Source organism: Drosophila teissieri, chromosome 2L, assembly GCF_016746235.2.
Source record: "Drosophila teissieri strain GT53w chromosome 2L, Prin_Dtei_1.1, whole genome shotgun sequence".
Lineage (NCBI taxonomy): Eukaryota > Metazoa > Arthropoda > Insecta > Diptera > Drosophilidae > Drosophila > Drosophila teissieri.
In genome coordinates this window covers 14,390,610-14,410,008 of record NC_053029.1, presented here as the reverse complement: position 1 = coordinate 14,410,008, position 19,399 = coordinate 14,390,610, and the positions used below count along the sequence as shown (strand labels likewise).

The following is a 19,399-nucleotide window of genomic DNA, read 5'->3' as shown; positions in this document are numbered from 1 at the left end:
ACTACATCACTCAAGTTTATGCTATGAAAAAGGTTGAAAGAGTGTTCCACTATCGACTTTTGCCCCTGTAATTTCTCTTCATGTCTTCTCACTTTTTTCGCTGTCCCTCATCTCTGGCTAACAGATGCAAATTACCTGGTGTTTTTTTCCGTCTTGAACTTGAAGTGCCAGCCCGCTGGGAAGCCACTAATTTGTGTGTCAACTCGGGGCGCGCCACGCCCACCTGTCCACCCCCGAAACTTGATCGGTTTCTCAGGTGGTCAGGCACCACTCAGGTGCTCCTCGCGTGCACTTGCGGAGGGATAGATGGAGGAGGAAACTGAATGTGACATGCAATTGTCATCGTGTGCGGTTGTTGGTTGTAACAAATTGAGGCTTTCGACGAGGTAACCTTGCGGAAATTGCTGGCTCTCGACCAAATGTTTTTCCCAGGCCCAGCTGCACGGAGCGAGAAAACTTTTCTGATTAGAATTCCTTGTGGAAGTTTCTCGGGTTTTTGATGTGGCTCCGCGTCTCGAGCAGGAGAGGCCAGAAAATGAAAGGCAAAATTGCTGGCCAAACCGCAGGGTAAAAATCTCCTGTTGCTGTTGCTGACCTTCGGTTGCTTATTAAAATTTCCATCGAAGGCGTAGGCATATGAAATCGAAAAAGTTCCAGTTTTTGGCCAGGCCAATTCCTCCTTGGCACTTGTTGACCTTCGAGGCAGAAACAGCAGTAGTAGCAGCAGCAGCAGCAGCCGCAGTCGCTGCAGCAGGCGGCATAAAATTAAACACTTGCAAGAGCCGTGGCGACAATAATGAACAATGATGAACTCGATTAAAAGAAGAAGCTACCCTCAAACCAGTTGACCGGGCCAAAAAGCCAGGGAACAAGAAGCGAACCGAAGCGAAGCGAAACCAGAGCGATCCGAGATACAAGATACAAGATACTCATATACTTGATGTGAATGTTGCCACATTGGATGCCGGCTGCCCAAAAGCAGTTCCATCCAATCCGATTCCGTCCTGCAACATTCTCGTTTTGCCACTTTGGGATTAAGCCTGAAATATGCATTCATAATAAGCTAAAGAGACCGTCGCTAGCTCCGACCTTTTTGTCAACTTGATTTCTGCCTTGGTTTTTATTGCATATTCTGCTTTTAGCATAAACTTGGCCAATCTTGTGCCCAAGGCCAGTCAGTCATTCAGTTTGTCAGTCAGTCAGTCAGTCAGTTGGTTCAGTCGAGAACTCTCATAGTTTTGTATTTCATTCAATAAGCTCAATCCAGTGAGGGGTAGCTAATGGCAACGATTATGGTTCCATCAGTCAAGTCTTCCTGCTCCATGGAAACCAGACGCTGTCCTTGTGCTCTCATCAATATTCTTGTCTAACAATCAACCAGAGTTGGGAAGTTGGAAAGGACAGGGTTTGGATGAAGGAACCCTACTGAATCGTAGCTATTTGTGCAATTAATTAGACATCATTAGGGCAAAATTGGGTTTAAATGGGCATGCCATAACCTACGTATTAGTTGGAAATTGTGAGTTAATAAACCAATTTCCATGCCCGAATTCTGCGTCCAATTAAATATGAAAATCGATTTATGGCATTCATGTGATAGGATCTTTTCGAGTAATTTAATATACATTTTTGGGTGCATTTCGGTCATGAATATAAAGGGCTTGTCTATAAATAATTTACCCACAAAAGCGATTTAATTAAGCTTTAACAGCTCTATTTTCCAAATAAATACTAGAAAATGTAATTACATTAAAAACGTAGACAACTGATGGGCATTTATAATCAAAATGTATTGCGGAAAATCACCAAACACAAAATTAACTACAGGTAATGAGAATTCTTGCAACAATAAATAACAATGCAAATCCCTAGCGATTCCTACCCTTAACAACAACTTGGAATAATCAGCCCATTTAGAGTAGAGCTCGTTTTAGCTGAATTCCCAGAATTCATAGCTAATAAGTTGAATCTTTCAATAGATCGGTTCCTCTCAGGTTAAGGTAATTCCCAGCTCAATTTCCATTTGACGAACCACAAAACCAGAACCGCAACCCTTGTCCCCACCAACCCTTAACCCCAGAGAGCCCAGAGTGTCTAAAAAATCCCCTTCCCATAAAAATGCGACTTTAACTCATCGCGGCGGCAGCAACAAATCAGCAAAACTGCATTGTTCTGAACTTTGCTTAATAACCGAAATTCTCGCATAAAAAAATCCACTTTAGAAGTCCATTTAGGGGACGACAAAAAGCGTTTCTGTAAAGGCGGAGGAAAAAGTCACATGATTTAGTTGCCGCCCAGCCTCGCGCCCTCCTCGTCCCGCTCGTCTTCCGTCTCTTTCGCACTCTTGCACTGCGGTCAAATGGGCGTTGCTGAGCAACAAAAAATATAAAAAAGCACTGCGAAATTTCCGCACAACAACAGCAGCAAAAAGTTATTGCTAAACTGAAACAGAAACAGAAACACAGTGGTGGCTAATAAGCATCACACATGCTGCGCCAGGTTTTTGCATTTCTCTTGGGATTCAAGCACTTTTGAAGTTTTCTTTAAGCAACTTATACATATATATTAGATTCGAATGAGTTCTTAAGGCATGATACTTTAATATTAGAACTATTAAAAATTATTAAGTAATGCAGGGCAGGAAAGTAAAGTAAGTACAAAATTTATTATGTGGATTTTAAAAATTGTCTTTTAATTATTTGAGTATAAATAATAAAGATACCAAATGACAACGACGCTTTCTTTTTACAAAATATTTAACTTTAAATAAAAGGTTGATTAAAAAGGGGTACAATATTTGAGCTATAAAATATGTTTAAGAAGGCTTTAATATTTTGCATATACCTGTATTAAGCTAGATTTCCCTTACCGAGTGCCCACTGTACGGGCAGCCAGCAAAGCAGCGACTATGGAAAATAAATCTTTACTGCGCCATAAGACGATGACGACGGCGCGGAGCTTTTCTGAATCTAAAATGTAATGGAGAATCCGAATCCGAATCCGCCTCAGCTTATCTCGCAGCCCTCGCTGCATCTGCAACCTCCAACCCCCGAACCCCGAACCCCGAACGCCAACCCCTCGCACTCTCCTAATGAAGATGATAATGAAATGAGCTGGTGCCAAGTACAAACCCATAACCACAAGCCTTTTGCTTTACCAGCTTCCATCCCCTGGCTGCCGCCCTGCGATTTCGCAATCTGCAATCCGCTCATTTTACAAATTGCTTAGCTGCCGCCGCTGCAGAATGCATCTTCGGGATAGCTTTTGAGGTCAACTTGAAATACCCTAACAAATAATTAACAAGCACAAGCTTCTAATAGTGCGATTAATATTCAATTGGCTTTAATGTTTGATTAGCCATTGGGTGGGAAGGCAGGTGTTTGCCATGTTTGCCATGTTTGCCGGCCAAGTTAATAACCGAGATAATAGTTTTCAACGTATGAATGTCTTCTGTTTAAACAGAAACGATAAAAGCTGGATTTACGTATTATAGAGTTTAGTAAATGCTATAAACATAAAACTTTTTTATGATTTTACATTGTGCGCACAGGTGAACATAAACCGTATTTATAGTCGTTATAAATTAGCATTGTAATGTATATTTCTCCTCAAGTTCTTCGCTGTTTGCCTGTCATATCTTTGGATAATCAATGCTTAAAAGGGTCATTCGAATTCGCCGATACTGAGGCAAAGTTCCCAGTGGTTTCTTTGGAAATATGTAGTTGCAAGTATTTTTTGTTTATTTATTTCTTTATTTTTAACATCGCTGCGGCTGCGGCTGATGCCATTGTTGCCGTTCCATCCGCCTGTCGATTTGTTTCGCTCGTTTCGGTTCTAAGTTTGCGTGTTGCATTTTGTAATTTTTTGTTGTTTCGTTGGTTTTTTTTGTTTTTCTGTTGTTTTTTTTTTAGTTTAGTTGTTGCCGGTTATTCCAGGGTGATTTTGCATTTTGTTGTTGCTTCGGATGCCTCCAATCCCAGCAGCGTTTCAAGGTCTTTGCACTATTTGTTTTTGCCAAGTTTCGCACACATCCCATCTATACTATATGGAATATATGGCCGGGGTGTTAGTTTTCTGCCCGATCTCTCGGTTGTGTTGTGTTCTGTTCTATTCTATTCCATTTGGTTGTATTCAGTTCTGTTCTGGGGAAGAGCGAGAAGTTTCGCCTTGTGGAAATTTCTTCGCTGGCCCGCTCGTGTTGCAGTTTTTGCTCTTTTCCACTTGACTGACAATTTGATTGGCAGTTTGCTTTTGCATTTGCCATTGTGCGATTAGTTGTTGCATTTGGTGTTGGTGCTGGGGCTGGTGCTGGTGCTGGTGCTGGAAGCAGCTCTCTATTCTATCGTCTCCCTCCGGCAATTATATTTAATTTTATTATTGAAGATTGCAGCAAGATTTTCGCCCCCAAGGTCAGACGTGTAAATCTTCTGCTGCTGCTGTGGTCACGTAAGCAAAACTTTTTTTAAGCCCCCAACCCCGCTATGTCGCGCCTTTTTTTAATGGCTGGCTGCTTTTGTCGAGTTGCTGGAGCAATTTCAGTATTTCGCTGTTCGTTCGGCATTTCCTATTAGAAATTCTTGGCATTAATGCAGCTGACCGGTTGTAGTTATTTGTTATTGATGCTGCCGAAGTTGTTTTCGCTATCGCCAATTTCCTTTGTACTTATGCCAGCCGGAAGATCGCTAGCGTAGAAGTAGCAAGGTTGGCGCTGCGAGTGGATTGCATTGCGTATGCGCAATATGGGCGATTCGATTACGCATCCGCAGCGATGGCACTGGCAATTCGAAGGGGGAAAGATGTCGACTGAGCTAGCTCGATAAGTATGTGAACCCAATGTGTAAGTCGCAAGGAATACAACAACCACAAGGACACTCATAAGAAAGAAATATGTTTAAAAAGAACAAGTGATTGAGAGATTAGATTGATAAGATTATGATTTTAAATAAATGTTTCCTTATTAACAAATGTTTTTTTTCTTTAATAAATGTATAATTTAAAACTATAATATTTAAAGCTTATCACTTAATAGACTGTCCTCCGAGACCTCGAAGAACTGGCCGTCCATAATCATTCGAATCGATTACGAGTCCACTATGTACTCAGCACTCGAGTAACTAATTGCACTGCATGGCCATAAAAGACGGAGAGATGAAGAGGGAACTGTCGGGAGGGAGGGAATTCTTAACTAGCCATAATTGTTATATTTTTCAAGCATATTGCAGTCATATGCGTGTCGTTAGCTGGCCGATTCTGCAGCAGCAGCAGCAGCAGCCGCAGCCACAGCAGAAACATCATCATCATCATCATCGATGTCGGTCGGTCTACTAGCAAGTTGCCTGTGCAATATCATCGGAATACAAAGCTCAAGGTTACGCATACGCCATGTGCGCCGGGCCAAACGATGCGATTCCAAACGATGCGAGCGCAATGTCTAAGCAAATAGACGACAAACGAGCGCGGCAATGCAAACACGGACACTTGTGCGGTCCGTAGATAGAATTTTAAACACTCTGGTCTTGGTACATACATGGTGGATTTCTAGGGGCTTCCATCGGGTTATCGGCGGCTGTGCCAGATGCCTTCTAGTGCACACACAGTGTCAAAAGTGTCACGGAGCCAAGGCTAAGTCATCGATCGGAAGTTTTCTCAAAATATCTCATTCCAGCCAAACGCATGCTGCGAAGTCATTTTATTAAAAGCTTTCCAGCTTTTCACATAAAAGGCATTGAAGACTTTATAAACCAAAAAGTTCACATAAAATATTAGTTACGCGTATTTAAAGTTTCTAAAATAAGTAGTATTTGGTTGCATACATTTACTGAATTCTACACTATAGTTAACATAGGAACAGATGATTGTCCTATGTCTCCCCTTTTGCAATTTTCCCTACCCTATTTTCCAGCACTTTTCCCCGCAACTCGTTTCGTTTAACCAAAGCAACGCTAATTGCTCCGCTGAAGCGTAAAACATTTTCGCAAGAACTAATAAATGCAACTGCAGAGGTTGAGTACAGGCAGTGGAGAAAACCGAAAGGACGCAGGCCACCCTCATGGCAGCCGTAAAGAAAACTCAACTAACAACTGTCTTTGCCAGATGCTGTCTCTGAGGCATCCCCGTCCTCATCTCTTGTCATCGTTGGTGGCCCCAAGGCTGCCTTAAATGCCCTTGCTAATACCCTTCCTCGAGCTTTGTAACTTACAAGGATGAAGTTGTACATCTAACTACCTTTAAATGCAATGTAACAGATTAAAGTTTAATATTAAACTTGAATATTAAAATAACAATTAGCGATCTTAATTTTGTTGTAAGTAACTATACATTTCTTAACCCAAAACAACGCTTATTCAACCCAAATTTAGCTTACACATATTTTGCAATCTTTGACATCTCTTCGCCCTGACTGCTCCTTTCAGCTTTCTGCGGCCTGTGGCTCCTGCTCCTTCACTTTGTGTCCTGTCAAGATTTTTAGCTGCAGGCATATGAAGTTGTGGGTGCGGCATCTACAGAATGAATATAACCAAAGGAAGAAGCAAGCCACGTGCCTACAAAGGCATTAAAAATCCGCATTCTATCGCCTACATATGGATAGGAGGTTCGGGAGCAGAGGAAGGATTCCTCTTGTTAATTGCAGGCCCAAAAAGTTGGAATTTTAAATAGCCTGGTGGCCAAAGGGGGAGTTTGCTCACAATCAAAGTGCCCGAGCGTGTGGAGCAATCAATCAGATGGAGTGGGGGGTGCGGGCCCAGGAATCCTCCATCCTTCTCGTTACTGCCCGAGAATTTCAAATTGTTATGCAAATTTTCAGCGGCTACTGTGTCGGATGTCTTTGGGGTGGCCAAGTGCACGGAGAGAGTGTGGCGAGAACAAAGGCGCCGGGCAAACGCCATAACTCAAGTGGCCGCAGCGATTTCATGCCTGATTTCAATTATCAATACGCGCCATCGACAGCGGGCGACAGGCAACTGGCAACTGGCAATCGGCAACCGGCAACCGGCAACTGGAGACCGGCATCCAGAGCCAAATCAATTCAGAACGGGCCAGGAACCCAATGAAGCCACAAAGCCCGAGGAGCCGACACGTCCAACAATCGAACAATGGGCACAAATCATTTCATATGCCAAACGTGTGGTCGATGATTGGACGGCTGCAGCAGCTTCACAAACAAGAATGAAGAATGGTTAACTTAAAGTCTGGGCGACGACTTTAATACCCTGGTGAAATAAGAAGTATCTTGCCACTCCTACTCCTTAGTAGTTCTGTAATCCATCCCTCGAAGTGGTACTTAAATGAGATATTAAATCTCTGTTAGAGGAATAATGCATGGTATTAAACAGAAGAAATTTCACATTATATAATATATAAATTAATCTAATAAAAAGGTGGCTTCACTGCAACAATGACATAAAATATAAGCAAATACACCCAAATAGCATGTTTTATTACAAATTATATTATTTTAAGAGCTTTCCACTTATGTACATTCGTATAATTCCACTATCCATATAGGGTAGACCAACTACAACAACCCACTTCATCACTGAATGTACACCCTGAATTCATGTCTTCGCATTGCCATATTTTATTTTAGATCAGACTTTGTCACATTTTTGGCCAGCAATTTGTTTGCCACTGCCGTTCTGAGGCGGCGATTTGTTTTGTCAACTGTCAGTGGTGATGAATTTAATAAATTTAAAGCGCAGAAGTCAGACAAGCAATCGTCGTGATCATCGTCGATAACATCATCATCATCATCGTCATCAACGCCAGTGACTTCAGCATGTTGTACATGACACAAAAGCTGCAGTTCGTCGATGGCTTTTGAATATAAAAATCACCCAAAAACGATTTGGCGAATCCATTTTTGGGGCGTCCGATCCATCCGTTGAAGTGTGGGCGTGGCTGATGGCGGATGCAGAATGCATTGAATTTTAAATCGATACGCAAGCGATTGAAACCAAATGGCTTCCACAAATTTGGTCGATTGTGCCAACAACAATGGGGCAGACGAAATAAAATAAATACTGTGACAATTGAAATTGTTTGGCCATGTCATGCAGATAAATAATGTGACAAGTTCTGTTTTGGTTAAATGAAATAATTAAATATTTATCTGAGCTTATCGAGACCATTAATCAATTGGCGGTCTCATCAGGTACTGAATACCAAGAAATGGCAAATAAAGCGGCAGGAGACTGGGAAGGAATAAATCAAAGTTAACATTAATAAATATTGGTCTTAGCTGGTAAAGCAATTATTATCTGTTCCTATAAATGGGTTTTTGCAATTATGACAAATTAAATATAGAAGTCTATGTTTATGAAAGATAACATCTTAAATCCTTTTCGCATTTATACTATTAAAGTTTTATTTCTTACATCACTTCTTCATCGTTTACTTTACAACAAACTTCCTATTAAGCCACATAATATATTTATATAATTCTTAAGAACCGAATCGACCCCATTGAAAACATCTTTCAACGAGAGTCCATAAATAATTCCATTGGCAGCACAAAAGAGCTTATCGATAAGCCCGATTCAAAAGCCTTAATGCCCATCAAAATGCATTTTCGCTGCTCAAATGATTTGCTCGGGCAAAGACGACCCTTCTCTTCTCCGAGAAACCTAAAGAACATTTATCAATTTTAAAGCCAATGAAAGGCAGGAAAAAAGTGGCTGGGTCGTATATGTATGTGCTTTATAAGGAATCCATTGCAGAATTAAATGGCAGACCGACCGCAAAGGAAATGAATTGAAGCATTTTTAAAGTAAAGCACGTAAATCGTAAAAAATGCCAAGTCGCTGTTTCGATTCAATTTTGTTGAAATTTCGCACAAACATTCACATATTCGCCCCCTTTTGTGGCTGTTCCTTTTTCAGTTTTATTACATAACTTGCAAAGACGCAAATGAGGCTAAGAGGCTGAAGAATTTTCTGCTGAGGGCGGTTGAGGGAGACACAAGTAATTCTTATGATTATCATAATTTATATGGCCTTCGGTGGAGCCGAGTCTTGTGCGGCTATACAAAGTCTAAGAGTATGTACGTATGTATGTACGAGTATGTATGTATCTACGTATCTGGAAATGAAAGCGAACTAAAGAAGAGTTCTGTTTGCCATTGTGAGCCGTTGGCGGTGACGTCTTCCGTGCCGGTTCGTGACTCCCAAAAGTGCACAAAAAAGACAGAGCCATCTAACTAATGCTAAATACTCTGACCTTGGCTCGGTCTCAGGGTCTTGAAAATTATATGCCAGCACAGAGGCAGCACCTAACAAAACGCTGTACAAAAACAATTTCCACTCAATGAATAGAAAAATTGCTCACAATTGTTTGTCGGACTCTCGGGCGCATAACGATGTTAACTAAATAATTAGCTGACATAATTCCACTTGGCTAAGAGCTGTAAAAGACTGGCCCATTAGGCACGAGCCCGCGTCGTCGTGGAAGTCGAAAAGTCGAAAGCCAAGTCAAATGTGTCAAATTAAATGCGCATTAGTCGCCTCATTACAAAGATCCGACAGCAGAGAAAACCGCAGAAGCTGGACGGCCAAATGTGTCTCGTCCACTCGCCTAGCATATAAACTTGTAGTATTGTAGTATTATATGGTATTGTATATGAGTATTAAACAATTAAATGACCAGCAAAATTTAATTGCATAATTAATAAACATTAAAAGCACTTAGCTCTGGCAACAGTGTCTCTTAATGCCATACAATTTGCAGTCGTTTCTTCTGCTATTTTCCCATACTTGCCTCTCTTCGCCTCTCTTTCTATCGCTGTGATCTTCTCTTAGCCGCGAATCTTCATGAGACACGCAACACGCCGCGGATACGTAATTTTCGGTAGTTTACAACAAGGTGAGATATTCCACGTTCGATGTGTTTAGCATGTTTCCATTGAGAACAATCAGTGATGGAGTCTTCCGGTTTTTAGTTTTCGGTAAAGTTTGGCTTAAATTTTATTGCACCAGATTTCTATCCATTTTTCCATTATTTCACCAGAAATCTATCCATTTTCTATACATATAAAATAAACATAAAGCTATAATTAATGCACTTTAAAGAATTCCTACTGGGCACAATCCACGATGAAATTGGTCCATCGAGTATCGTTGACGTACTCTTGTAACCCAAAGAAATCCCAAAGGAATCTGGCCAAAGGCTCGTGTCAACAAAACGAACATAAAAAAGAAACTAAAAGAACCGATAAGGAAATGTGTAAATGATTAATGTATACAAGTTAAGAAATAGTCATAAAACACACAGCTTTGATGTACATGGAATGGCACAGCGAACTACCAACTGAAATTAACATAACATAACAGAACGTAAATAGAACAACAGAATGGTGACCTTCACCTACAACTCAGGCGAGACTAGACCCCCTAGACCCACCTAGACCTACCTGGGGCCCCAAAACCCACCGCAGTCCCCTCTAATGTCTAGTAGCCCCTGAAACATCTAGTTGGTCATGCGGGACAGCGCCTACGCAATTAGCAGACTGCCCCGGTGATACGTTTGTAGTACACAGACAAAAAACAAATACAATTTTTAACTTTAGAATAATATTAAAAATAATATTAAGTACTAATTGAAAAGATTTTGATTGTTCAAAGTAATTCCTATACGATAAAGGCAAAAAAACAATATTGGATAAGTTCATATGATAAAAATTCCCTAAGTGCAATCAGAAATACCAATCATACCGCTCGAAAACCAGATTTAGGTCTATCGCAGAGCCATAGAAAGTTTATGCGCAATGGTATGGTATCCACATCGAAGTCTGCGCCGTTGATTCCGATTCTGAAATTGAAATTAAAAATTTATTCTAGTCTGGTTTCCCTTGTGCCACGAATTCCCGGCAACTTTTGCTTTCGTTTGCCTTCTTGTTGTTTATTTTGTCATGTTATTTGCGTTTGTCTTTTTCGCACGTAGAACGTGCGACTTGAACTTTGAATTAATTCGTTCAATAATTTACATTTTTTTACCTTGCTGTATGGCTCGGCTCTTTGTTTCTCTATTTTCCTCAGTTATTTATTTATTTATTTATTTATGTGTCGAGCGGGATTGCAGGTTCTTGCTGGTTGCTGGCTTGATTCGTAATTTATTTGGCTTTACGTGTACGACTAAAGCTTTTATTATGCCCGTAGATTCCAAGAACTCGGCGGCTGTTATGGCTGCTATGGCTGGTGTGGCCAAGAACCATCTATACGAGTATAGAGCCAGACTTAGGGGTAAACACTTCTCGGAAGTGACAATGAAACCAATTTAAGTGTGTGTAGTTCCCGGCTATGTGCTTAGCATTCGCAAGATACCCACAAGTTCGGCTTCAATAGCCGATTGGGATACGCCTGATGATTCAGATGGGGGTTTACTCACGGTGGCTCAATCCACATTATTCAGAGTCTGAAAATGTAATGCAAGAGATGTGCATATGCCAAAGCTAGCGGATAAGAAATTATACTAAATGGTTAGTAATTACATCATGAACTGAGTGTGTTCGTTGTTGTTCGGCACAGTCACAGTTTAGGAAAGGGCTTGTTCTTATCAGCAAAGAGAAAAATAGTCATGATTGTGGCTTTGCTGGAGTAGGACTATGAATCATTTGGAGTCCAGCCATTTTGATTATTACACCCACGCCGCGCACCAAGTAAAATATTTTAAGCTTCTAGCTCAATCACCCCTTATAACATATACCAAATCATGATGACTCACATATACATTTTAAATTTATTAAAACAAATGATGATTATCTTGCTGTAAGCTTCAAGCATTTTTCTTTAATTACTTCATTTGGAGCAGTGATTATGAAAACGAAAATATAGGAGCATTCATGGGCAGAGTTTATTATTCCCTTATTGGCGCCTTGTGTAGAGAACACAAATGAAGCTCTTACCCTGGATGGATTTTTCAGTAAATGCTGGTATTGTTTTGGATGCAGTCTCGTCTGGCTCCCTTTTAATATTTTACCATATATATTTGTGTGTATGTCCGTTGTTGTCTTCTTCATCAGCGGCAGCAGCAACAAAAGCTCCTGGCATACATTCCATATGCTTTGGCGGCTTTGTTTGCACATTGACACAGGTGAAACTAATTAGGCCACAAAACCCAGCTCATTTCTGTTTTATTTGTTAGCCAACAAAGCAAAACAAAAAAAAAGAAGAAATATAAATAAAGGAAAGCAGCAACAACAATATCTTACAATTAAAATAAACGGACGGGCACGTGAACTCATTTCTTTCATTTCGCTGGCAAAAACTAGAGAAAAGCTTGTTGCTTCTTCGGCTTTTGTTTAAACATTTTTCAGTCGATGAACTGTCGCCCAAGCTGAGTCTTCTTACAAAAAAAAACGAATTAAAATAAAAACAAGAAACGACTAAAACTGAAACACTTGCGCTTGGAAATTTTTCGTGTACGAAAAACAACTAAAATTGACCCAAATTTAAGGGCCATCCGTCGGCCAACAGAGCGTATGCGTAATAACATTTTAGTCTCGCTAGTTTTCGCTTTCATGCGAGCAAATCTGCTTAAAACGCTCCCCGCCAAATGCGAAATGCGAATTGCGAGGGGGAAGAACGTGCCCCGGCAAAATGAGTTTCATTTGCAAAGCGCGCGTGAAAAATTCATTAAAAGTCATCACAGTCCGTTGCTGTTTTGTTTTTTGCTTTTCCCTGTGCCCAAATACACTTCTTTTACTTGGGTTAGGAAAGGGTATGGTCGCTTAGCCGATGGGCTTGCCAATTCTCTAAAAAATATCTTTACTTTCTTTATTGATGTGCTGTATAATCCCTTTTTGATTTTTATATTTGCAATTTATTTTAAGAGCATAAGAGCATCTTGTTATAGTAGCCTTTCACAGATTTCCTTTTTTAATACAAATACTTGGTTGAGGAGAAGAACTCATAATTGCAGCATTTTTCACTTTGTTTCTTGGGAATGTGCGCACAAAAAAGTTGCTTATTAAAATTGAGCGAAATTTAATAAGCAGCGTTTTATGCACACCGACTGAGCGAATGGAAGTGCGGCGCGGGGAGCGGGGGGCAGAGTTTTCCTAAGAGTTTTCCCAGTGGGTGGAGGTGGTTGGTTGGCACTTCTGCTGGGCATTTTTTGATGGTGGCCGCAAAATGGCCGACGTCGTAGTCGTCGGCACTTGGATGTGTTGATTATGAAACCACCAAAGTGGGTCTTACACAAGTGTGTCTGCTTTGTAGATCAAGCGGGGGGTGGGGGCGGTGCTGCTGGGCGTTGGGCGGTGGGTGGTGGTGGCAAAGGGGGAAACAGGCGGTGATATCCACCCGCAAGTGGCGCAAAAATGCAGGCAAAGTCACGTTTTGTGAGAGCGACGCCAGTTACCAAATGTGTAACCAAATGGCCGCCATAAAGATGTACTATTCCACCTAAAAACCAGAAAAATAAAAATGCCAGCAAAAAATATGCTAAATATGTATTTTGCATCTGCTTAGGGAAATGAGTTGCTTTGTCTCTAGTTGAAAGGGTGGGGGTGGTTATTTGCTGGCTGGCGAAATGCAGCTGGCGATATAAAGGTTGTTGCTATGAAAACAATAAAAGACTTCAAATGATAAGAAGTACGAAAAAGTAAGTACATACAAATATTTCGTATTTTATATCTATTCCATTATATCTTCTATATACTGTATAACTATTACAATAGATTAATGTAAATGCAAATTGTTTTTAATTAGTTTTTAATTTCATACCTATCCTTAAGAATGTTAATGATAGCTTGAATATTTAAAGAGCTAAACAAATGATGCTATCAAAATAAATTGCAATGCCTGCTAAAAAGTTGACAAGAACTTATTCCATCCAACTCTCTAACAAGTCCTCACATTCGTACTCCTTTCACTCGTTAGATGGTTTTGTTTTCGCATCTTACTTCCTTATGCCATTTCTAGTTTATTTTGTTAGAGGGCAAACAAAATATTAATTTCACTCAAGACACCTCACTTGTCTGCATCTGAAAACTCCACCCGAGAATTTACATTTCAATTATGCCAGCCAACAGTTCGCCACCCGTCCACCCATCCAAAAAGTTAGTCACCCAGCCGAGGAGGGAACTCAGGACGGCAGATATGAATCATAGGTGCGTTGAGTCTAAGAGGAAAGGTAAAGACAGATACAGCCTTAAGCCGGGGAAGCCTACGGGTAAGCAGCTGAAGGATTGGGAACCCAGTTGCCAGAGTTGGAAGCCGGGGAAAAGTGGAGTACACAAGGACAGGAACCAGGCTGTCTGGCAGTCGCAGGCTGTGTTAGCATTTTCATAACCTTGTCAGCTTGATATGCGCATAAATTTGAACCAGTGCACATTGTTTATTTAAATGACGTCGCTACCGGTTCCCAGGCGACAACAAACATCCACCCGAAAATCCAAAGCCAAACAACCGAAACTGGGGAGAATACAGCTGGGTACGTCTATGGGCTTTTGGGCTCGCAAATATTTCAAGTTGGGTTCAAAAAATTGGTTCTCTTGGCTCTAAACTTAAGCTCCTGAAGCTATTAATAATTAAGTGGAGGCTGAGATTAGACTACGTAGATTAGAAATCATAAAATTTTAAAAATTCTAAACTCAAGTTGTGTGTTTAAACCTCTTAAAGCAAAATAATATTTTACCCATTCGAGCAGATTACTTACCCTTTCTGTCTGCGACGTGACCCGTGGCAGAACGTAAGCAACATAAATTACCGCAGAGCAGCTGAAAAGCGAGTGTCAGGCAAAAAGCTTGAAATTTATGCTAAGCGAATGCAGACAACTTCGAGTGTGGATAGCATTCGGTCAATGGAAGCAATTTTCTAAGAAGTCGAAGACCGTTGCGATGAAAGCAAAAGTCACTTTTCAGTGACTGAAAAACGCTTGTGCGCCGCCAGCGATAAGTGCCTCTACCTCCAATGCTGTTCCAGCAACTTTGGGCTTCTACCTTCTGGCATCCGTATCTGCGATTGTCTCTGAATCCGACGGATCTGTCGTCTGGGCGCAGCACGCGCCCAACGATTTTATCAATGTCAACGACAGTCGCCGTCTGCTGCCTGCCGTTTCATAATTGCCGCTGGCCAAAAACAGCAGCAGCAGCAGCAGTAAGCGCTTCATATTCAGCTTCAGCTGCAAGCTGAGATTCAGATACGGATTCGTTTCGGCTGTGGAATAAAATTCGAGACTGGGGCGTCACTGGATGCAAGTGTCGGAATGCGCGGCCAATAGATACAAAGCGAATAAGAGTGTTTCAATAAAAGATTATCAAAAAGCGCCACGAAGTTGAGTTACTCTTCGTATAAGGAACATGTGGACTCGCTTGAGAATGATAGAGAAATGAATGAAATATAATTTAATAGCAGTAGAAATGAATTTTTGTTTAGAACGATTTGTGTAGGATTTTTTTATTTATTCCGATTCGAGATTCGCATGTGTTAAAGTCCGGCTTTGTAAGTGCAATTTACAATCGTATTAGTTAAACAAGAATATTTGTATTAGATATCCATCAGAATATCATGTTTCATATGTCACCTTACCGGGCGAATAAATAATTCCATTAAGCTCTGAACTCATAGGGTATTGAAATTCACTTGCCTTGAATGCTTTTCACCCATCCGAGCGATATGAAAAATAAAACAAACCGAGGGCTGTCCTCAAAAACGTACGCAGGATGCGGCTGGAATGAAGGTGAAGACAGCGCCGACGATGATGAGTCCGATGACAATCGGCCCCAAGATGCTGATGATGTAAAGAAGCGTGACAATTCAACAAATATTTAAGTTAAGCCCCATCTCCAACCCGTAGCCCCGATCCCGATCTCCATTCCCATCCCCATCTCCAACCGAGGCCCCCAGGGCCAAAGAATTTGCGCAACTTTCTACGGCGAGCAGAAGGCAGGGCCTCCGCACGATTTTCACTTTTCATTTATGAGTTATTATGGCCAGTTGCTGTGACATCATCGCGTGGAGGGGCATTTGGGGCCTTTTGGGGGGCAGGGGCAGGGTCAGCCGACTTCGGACCCTGGACAAACCAAGTAAAGTCAAGGTCAGAAAGTGAAAACTCCCTGGGCGAGTGTTTGTTTTCGTGTTTGTGTGTGTGGGTGTGTGCGGAATATGGTGTATGGTGTGCGGGTTTATGGCTGCCGTCTGTCTCGTTGTTTATTTTTCTTTTTTGGCGATCCAATTTCAAGTGGCCCGCTGTTTATTTATTGTCGGACTGCAACAGCCGCCGCAGCACCCAGCAGCTGTTGCCATAACAAAAAAGCCCAGCCACACAGTGAAATATATATAAACATACATGTCTGCAGTATATAGACGCACAATAATTGTTAACAACAATTGCAGAGGCTTGCACTCGAAACGGAAAGTTAGCCAAATACAAAATTAGTCATCACTTAATGGTTGTGGGAGAGTTGTTCTTGTTTATTGAGACCTCGAATGCAATTTATAGATATTAAATATAATTAAATTGAAAAAGAATTATTGGGAAAGTTAAGTAGTAGTTTGCTTGGGGTATTTAAATGATGTCGAATCATCATAAAATATGTAATACTATATATATTTCTTTAATATCCATGATGTATTTTAAATAACGCCGCTACTCATTGCTTTGGTAATGACTTAATTCCAATCGTTTTCATGCCGATTTACGCAAACTATTTAACCACACTTTGGCCATTCATTAATGTTTGCATTTCATTTGCAATCTCCGGCCGCTTTGCGCCAATTAAAAATTCCGACAAACCACAAATTCCAAACGGCAAAGACTCACAATCGCACAGAAGTCACTTGGAATTGCATAAATTCCTCAAATAGCCAATGCTCATGCCACTCCATATAATCCCAGCCCTATCCACTCGAACAGCTGTCGCCACGGAAATCGGAAACTTTGCCCCAGAACTTTGTCATAAAATATGTAATACTATATTATTTCTTTAATATCATGATGTATTTTAAATACGCCGCTACTCATTGCTTTGGTAATGATTAATTCCAATCGTTTTCATGCCGATTTACGCAAATATTTAACCACACTTTGGCCATTCATTAATGTTTGCATTTCATTTGCAATCTCCGGCCGCTTTGCGCCAATTAAAAATTCCGACAAACCACAAATTCAAACGGCAAAGACTCACAATCGCACAGAAGTCACTTGGAATTGCATAAATTCCAAATAGCCAATGCTCATGCACTCCATATATCCCAGCCCTATCCACTCGAACAGCTGTCGCCACGGAAATCGGAAACTTTGCCCCAGAACTTTGGATGGAGTATGGAAGGGCGGTATTTTTCCAGGGGGCAGACGTGGGCTGACACAAATGTCAATAATTCAAACCAAAAGCTGACCACACAAGTGCTCCGCCTGACCCATTGCTCATTTGTGCGGCTCATTGAACTCGGGGCTCCTTTCATTTCACCCACCGCTCTACCGCTCTGTTTTGAGTTTCCAGTTTCTTAAAAAACTTTTTGCGAAAATTGCCTGTCACGCGTTCCACTCGCTCCCCCAAAAGACGCCAAGGAAAATTAAGACATTTAACGTTTTTTTCATTTCATCTCCAGTTTTGGCTGCTTGCCTCGCAATTTGCGGTTTGCGTGTCCTTTTGACGAGCAGACAGCGGCAAAAGTTTTTCGGGAATTGGGATGTTGCAAGACCATTAGAAATGGCTCCCTGAAATTGGCTAGAAGTTTGCGACGCCTCGAGGAATCTTTGTAAGTATTCTTTTAATTGTTTGTTAACAGCAAGTTTATTTTTAAATGCTGCGATAGAAGAAACTGAGCAGTAAACGGATTCATTTACTGAGTAAGATGTATATTTATTAACTGCTAGGTGAAAAAAGGTATAAAATTTGGGAAAACTTAAAAAGTGTTTTATAATGTATTCATGCTAGCAGTTGTATACAGTATCTTAATTATAGTAATATTTAGTATTAGTAAGATTAAGATGGTATATTTCTACATTGGAGGTACATAAAACTTTAAGTACTCTTTGGATTATTTCCAATGCTTCAAGGGTATTAAAAAATCGCCTTTGGCCTTTTCTTCTTATTTTCCATTGTTTATTTGGTCAGGAAACTGGCGACGACACACGATGCGTAATCGTCAGGGGCTTTTGTTGTTTGTTTTGTGGCAACAGGGAGACATCACCCCAGAAAACCACCCCCTGCCCCGGAAAATTCCATCCCTGGGTGCGTGGAGATTTGATATACTGCTTTTCGACTTTATCGCTGGTTTGGCAGAAAAAGCCATTTTTGTATTTTTGGCAATGCCCAATATTTCCATCACCTCCACTTCGGGCTGTCCACTTTCAGTTCGTTAGATATTTTGTATTCTTCTTGTTTTTTATTGCGATTTTATTTACTTTTATGTGTTTATTATATGGTCTGCTTTTTGAGTTTTGTCGAGCGCAAAATTGAGACATTTTATGGGGTGGCCGGGATGCCTTTGATAGGTTGTAAGCGTTGTCCACTTGGTTGCAGCACGGAACTTCTTATGACACTCCATGCTGGGAATTGCTTTTTAATTTGGTTTGTTCTTTGATTGTTTTTATTATTCTTTGACTTTGAGTGAATTGTTTTCGAATTGACGCAGTGGGAATATTAGGGGAGGTAAAGGTGGTTTTAAAGCAAAAAAAGGACTCCTGTTTTTTTTTTGTTTGAAGATGTATCTATTCATACATTTACATTCATATAAATTAATATATTTTCCAGCCATTTTATAAAACTAGTTTTACTAGAAAAGTTGTATCTTAATTGCAAAACTTTTCTATCTACATTTCCGAGTATCTGCCCAAAATGCTCCAAAACTAAAAACGTTCTTCCGTGAATCTTGCAAACTTTCCTACACGAAATTGACTGAAAATAAGGCTCTGCTCGTATCAACGTTTTTGCCCTTCGCCCCAGACTTTGCACACCACGCCAACACTTAAAATGCACGCATTACTGCAGACACGCCCCCCTGTCCCGCCCCCTTCTGGTGCATCTAATTATGCGAATGCATTTAAGCGCACAATTTTGAATTTTTTCTACGCTGTAAAATTAGGTCAGATTTAACATATTCATTAGAACTTGAGCAGCTGCAGTTCGGCGATTAGAGGGGCGATTTGGCGGGAAGCTGTTCTGGGTTGCATAAGTAAATATGTGTGGGTGGTTGGGTGGTGGAGTGGGTGGAGTGGGTGGAGTGGGTGTAGTGGGTGGTACTGGGTGGTGCAGGGTAGTGCAGAGTGGTGCTTGGTGGTTCAGGGGGCAGCAGCTGGAACTCAAAGGAAGCGAGCAGAAAGTTTCAAGCGCTTTTAATGGTGATTACAAGTGCACACACATACATATATGGCAAAAAAAAAACAATGCAAAATGGCGAAATTATTAGAAAATTGCATTCTACAGCAGCAACAACGACGGCCTCGTTTTGGCTTTGCT

The 19,399-nt window shown here is 40.9% G+C and overlaps 1 pseudogene; it reads right to left on the bottom strand.

Annotated features, from left to right (window-relative positions):
- The window catches only part of LOC122622257, a 28,865-nt pseudogene extending 16,512 nt beyond the window's left edge, over positions 1 to 12,353 (bottom strand).
- Positions 12,354 to 19,399: the final 7,046 nt, after the last annotated feature.